Source organism: Microtus oregoni, unplaced genomic scaffold, assembly GCF_018167655.1.
Source record: "Microtus oregoni isolate MIOR12 unplaced genomic scaffold, Mior012 000030F_ref0000283, whole genome shotgun sequence".
NCBI classification, from domain to species: Eukaryota; Metazoa; Chordata; class Mammalia; order Rodentia; family Cricetidae; genus Microtus; species Microtus oregoni.
In genome coordinates, this window is record NW_024543089.1 from 26,891,808 (window position 1) to 26,897,853 (window position 6,046).

The window sequence follows — 6,046 nt, forward strand, 5'->3', positions numbered from 1 at the left end:
CAAAAGAGTGCCTGACCTGCCCTACTCCTATTATCAGATAGGTGACTATTCTAATACCATCATAAAACCTTCATCCAGTAACTGATGGAAGCAGAAGCAGAGATTTACAGGCAAGATCAGTATGTCTGTCTGGTCAAAGAGAGGAGGGATTACATGAGCAAGTAGAGTTAAGATCGTGATGAGGAAACCAACCAAGTTATTTGACCAGAGATCATGGGAGCTTGTGGAAGCTCATGGACTGACAGCTGGGACCCTGTGTAGGACTTAACTAGGCCCTCTGAATGTGGGTAATACTTTGTGGCTTGATTTGTTTGTTGAGCCCCTGACAGTGGGACCAGAATCTATCCCTGATTCATGACCTGACTTTTTGGAGCCCATTTCTATGGTGGAATGCATTTCTCAGACTTGTTGCAAGGGGAAGGGCCTTGGTCCTGCCTCCATTTGACGTTCCAGACTTTGTTAACTTCCTATGGGAAGCCTTATTCTTTCTGAGGGGTAGGTGGGGTGACAGAGTGGTGTTGTGTTACGGAGCGGCGGGCTGTGTCCCGCCACCCGGCTAGCTTTACCCGAAATAATTACACGGAAACTGTATTCTTTTAAACACTGTCTGACCCATTAGTTTCAGTTTCTTATTGGCTAGCTTTTACATATTGATCTAACCCATTTCTATTAATCTGTGTAGCCCACGAGCTGGCTTACCAGGAATGATCTTAACCTGCATCTGTCTGGAGTGGGAGAATCATGGCGACTCCCTGGCTCAGCTTCTTTCTCCCAGCATTCCGTTCTGTTTACTCCGCCTACCTAAGGGTTGGCCTATCAAATGGGTCTAGGCAGTTTCTTTATTAATAAGAAATCACTCCTTTTTTTTTTTTTTGTTTAAACCGAAAAAGGGGAAATGATGGAGGAAGGTCATTGGCTAATAAAGGCACTGCCCTGGCCCATTTTATTGGTTAGAGGATAGGTGGGAGGAGTAGGCAGAACAGGACGCTGGGAGGAAGAGAAAGTGAGCTCAGTCTCGACAGCTTTCCTCTCAGGAGCAGACGCCTGAGAGAGACGCCATGCCCCACTCCCGGCATGAAGCTCTGACCCAGGATGGACTAGGCTAGAATCTTCCCGGTAAGACCGGTTCTCACAGATTATTAGAGATGGGTTGATCGGGATGTGAGAATTAGCCAGTAAGGGCTAGGGCTAAAGGGCCAAGCAGTGATTAAATGAATACAGTTTGTGTGTTGTTATTTCGGGGCATAAGCTAGCCAAGCAGGCGGCCGGGGTGCTGGGAACGCAGTGCCGCCCCCCTTATCGCTTCAGAGTGGGAGGTGGGTGGGGCAGTGGGAGGAGGAGAGGGAGGGGGAATTGTGGTCGATGTGTAAAATGAATAAAAAATTAAAATAAAAAAGAAATAGAAGTGTTGTAGTAATAGGAGTGGCAGGGCTGCGTCCCCGGCACCCGGCCGCCCCCACGGCTAGCTCTACCCGAAATAATTACACAGAAACTGTATTCTTTTAAACACCGCTTGGCCCATTTCTATCTAGCCTCTTCTAGGCTAGCTCTCGCACCTGGACTAGCCCATTTCTAATAATCTGCTGTAGCCCACGAGGTGGCTTACCAGGAATGATCTTAACCTGTGTCTGCCTGGAGTGGGAGAATCATGGTGACTCCCTGACTCAGCTTCTTTCTCCCAGCCTTCTGTTCTGTTTACTCCATCCACCTAAGGGTTGGCCTATAAAGGGGCCTAGGCAGTTTCCTTATTAATAAGAAATCACTCCCACATCATAGAAGGAACTGAATTCAGGCCCAAGAACAAAGCCTGTTGTACTGTGTATAATCCCAATTCTGGAGTGAAAGAAAGAATGAATCACTGGGGCCTGTTGGACAGCCAGTCATAGCCTGCTTGGCAGTTCCAAAAAACTGAGGTGCTTTATCTCAAAAATCTGACAACAACTCTTTATGTGACACCCAAGTTTGAATTTTAGCCTTCTCAAACATTTGTGCATATGAATATGAGCATGCATACATGTGAAAACACACACACACACAGACACACACACACACACACAATATCTGCCAACATAGAGAGCTTCAGGATTATTTTGATTAATTTTTCTGTAGAAACTTTTTTGGGCCCTCTTTGTACTGAGATCATATCTGTATTTCCTCTGCCTGTTCTGACCTGGGAAGTGGAGCCAGAGGATTCTATTTAGTATCTTCCCCACCCTTTTCCATCATGATGCGTGCTGGGAAGCTAAGATATAGCATTCATTTTGGTTTGTCTTAATAGATTTCTCTGATACCTAGAAGCTGAGATCTCTTTTAAGTTTTGCTGGGAATGTGATACTACAAAACATACAGACAAAACCAACAAGCCCCCAAAGATAAACCAAACAAACAGAAAAACAGAAAAATTCCTCAGTGTCAACCACAAAAGTCAGGTGAAAATTTTTGTTTCAAAAGAAAAATAACATCATAAGCGTGCAATTCAGAAGTGTTCTATGTAGCTTTTTAGCCAACATAGCTGAGAATAATTTATGGAACTATACTTGATGCATGCTGTGTAGTATTGAAGGAAATTTCAGTAGCTGATGATTTAAGTTTTTTGCTTGTTTGTTTGTTTTGTTTTTTTCTTGAACTAAATGCCAAAATGTTATCCTATAGTGTGTCTTGCCAGTAACATTTTAATCATACAATGGGGTAATATAGGCACAAGTGACTGATTTCAAATGTCATAAAACATTTCACTCAGCAGTATGTGTAGAATGTGGATTTTGAGGATGTATAGGATTGTAGGAAAAGGTAAGAATCATGGGGTAAAATGAGCGAAAACTCTACAGACACTCTAATACTGCATTTTAGCCTTTGGAAACAAAGGCTAGCTCCAGTTGGTTTTTGGCAAAGAATTCTGTCAATCAACATTTATATGTATAATTAACTTTATTATAAATTGTAGATTATTGTGTTTATGAAATTCTGCTTGGGACTTTCAGGAAATTCTGAGGAGCATTTTATTTTCTCATGTAGGTTATTTCTCTTTTTAATTTTCCAACCAATTTGGAATAGTCATAATTTACATCAGTAAACCTAGTGAAACCATGTTACAACTAAAATTCTTGGATATTGATCATTGAGTGGTACTTATGCTTAGGTATATTAGGATTGCACTAGCAAACTGTAGAGATAAATATTCAGTTGTTAAACATTTGCTACAGGGACACTCTTATTAATGTTACACTGACTTTCCTTTTGATGTTGATTGGTTCTAAAAACTTCATTGCAGTCTTAATGTTGATATTTTAGTTCATTAAAGGGATAGAATTTCTGAGAATTCTTTTTATTTTTTTACTTTTTGCGATACATCCATAGTAATGATTAACTCTTAAATATGACTGTGGTTTCTTACACCCATTTTTACAGCAATATTTTAGTGTCACATCATTGCAAGATATTTATAAATCATTTGTGATAACTTCTACTTATTTTGAACTTATTTTGTATGTTATTTTCATTATTTGTATAATTACAGTAGTAGTTATGAGTAGCATAAAATGATCAACAAAAGTCAATTTTTTGAGGCAATGATTAAATATAAGGGTAATTAATGTATGTTTATACACTAGAACATGGTGCATCTTGTCATTAACACATAGGATTCTATGAGTCCTTATCTCAGTGATGGTTATCTAATAACCCAGAGAAGAAGACCACACAGATTCCCTTAAGTTATTATTGCATGTGATAACTCTTCTCTATCAAATTTTCCTGATGTTCAGCTACCCTACCTCTGAAATGGTGACTCACTTATCATTTGAGGCAATGTTACTTAATATCCACATTTTCAGAAGAAACTATTTCTCCAGGCACTATTTTCAGATTATTTTTTTCTAAGGAGAATCAGGCGACCCTATACTCATATCCTCAGATGTCCCATTTTGAACTACATTATCTACAAAGGAATATTAATCATTAATAGCAATTATTGAGAATACCCATATACTCTCAACTCTGCATGTGGATATTAACAAATGCTTCCTTATTTTATCATTTTTGAAAAAAATTATTTTTCTATATATGCATAAGTGTGTTCCTGCATTTGTTTATTTGCATCAAATATGTGCCTGGTAACTCTGGAGTCCAAAAGAGATTATTGGATCTCTGCAACTGAAGTAATTAAAGTTTGTGAATCATCAAGTAGTTACTTTACGTGAATAAATGTATTCCACAAGAGTAGCAAACATTCTTAACCAATTGAGCCATTATTCCAGGCCCTTATTTAACCTTAATACACTAAAATATAATTATTATTTTCTTCGGCTTAATATTTGTGTGAGAAAGAATATGCACATATTAATGACATACTTTTTTTTGCAATCCTTTTAGTCCCTAGGAGGCAGAGCCATGATTCCAGTGTATGAATTCTATTTTCAGGAACCTGTTCATTAGAATTAGTAATAGGAGTTTCCTAATCAGAAGACATCACATTTTCCATGTCTCACTTGCAATGAGCAGCTGGCTCATAAAAGAAGAATTATGTCTTTTTCTCATTTTTTGTTTTTTTCACCATTAATATTTAATATATTGTTTGGCAAACAATATACTTATTTTTAAATAAATGATTAAAAATTTTTGAAATTTCATTTTTAAAACTTTTCATTTTAAAAATGAAATTTTTGCAACAATTTGAAACATAGAGAAATAAATATAGTAGACATGTTCTAAAGCTGTTGCTTTTGTGTGAAAAGGATGATTTCTTTTTTTTTTGTCTCATTTTGTGACCCCACTGTTGCTTTGAAGAGTCAATAAATCTTATTTTTCTACCTCAGAATAGTAGGAATGTAATTGGTACTTTTCCTGTTACTTTAATATGTCACAAAATTTTAAAACTGCTGTATCATTGAATAAATACAGACTATGTTTTTCATCTGTACCATGCAACCTATAAACATTAAAGTATTGCCTGTCTGAGTTCATAAGATTTCCACTAGATAGATGGGTTAGAGGCACTCCGTAGAATCAATGTCACACATACAATGTGGATTGATGGATTTTTTTTTACATCAAACTGTCATCTTGTCTCTGATGTTACATTATATTTTCTGGCTCAACAGTAACTCAAATAGTTATTTTTTACAGCTTGTGTCCCACTGCAAAATAACTCAGTATATTTTGATCTCTCAGTTTACTGTGTATCGCTATCCAAAGGCTTTAGAATTTCATCCTAAGTACAAGTCCAAGTTGTTTAGCTATTCTTTGATGGTGTCACATATTGAAAAGCAGACTTACATATAGGAATCCCTCCATATTCGGAAATATTTCAGAAGTCTGTTTGATTTATTGATGTCATATTTTTGTTTCGTTTATTGCTTTATAGCAGTTGCTACCCAGAATGATGTTGTTTTATTATAATTATTTACAGGAATATTCCTTGAGTACTGAATACTCAGGGATTTTTTTATGTGTATGAGTTTACGTGCACAACCAAAAGAATACACGCATGTAAAAAATTAATTTAAAGCAAAATTTTCAATAATATTCGTTATTGATGAGAAATGTTTTCATATTTTGAGAAACATGCCCAAATTCAAGTAAGAATACATTGTTACTCTTTTAAGTAAGTGCCCCAGGGATTTACATAAGGATATTAAAAAGTGTAAAATGTAGTGCAGAATACAGAATCAGATGAAAGAAAAAAGAAAGGGGTGGGGAGATGGATCAGAGGCAAAGAGTGCTGACTGCTCTTTCAAAGGTCCATAGTTCAATTATCAGCAACTCTATGGTGGCTCACAAACATATATAATGATATCTGGTGTCCTCTTCTTATCTGAGGACATATATGTAGACAGAACACTGTATACATAATAAATAAATAAATAAATCTTTATAAAAAGAAAGCAAAAAGAAATGATACAGAATTTGATAAAGAGTCATGATTATAGCTATACATGTGAGCCAGTGTTTGTTTGTTTGTGTGTTTGTGCAATTAATTATTTGTGGGAAATGAAATTTAAAATGTTATGAAAATTAGCAAAGTTACAAAAAGAAGTAAAAATGTTTT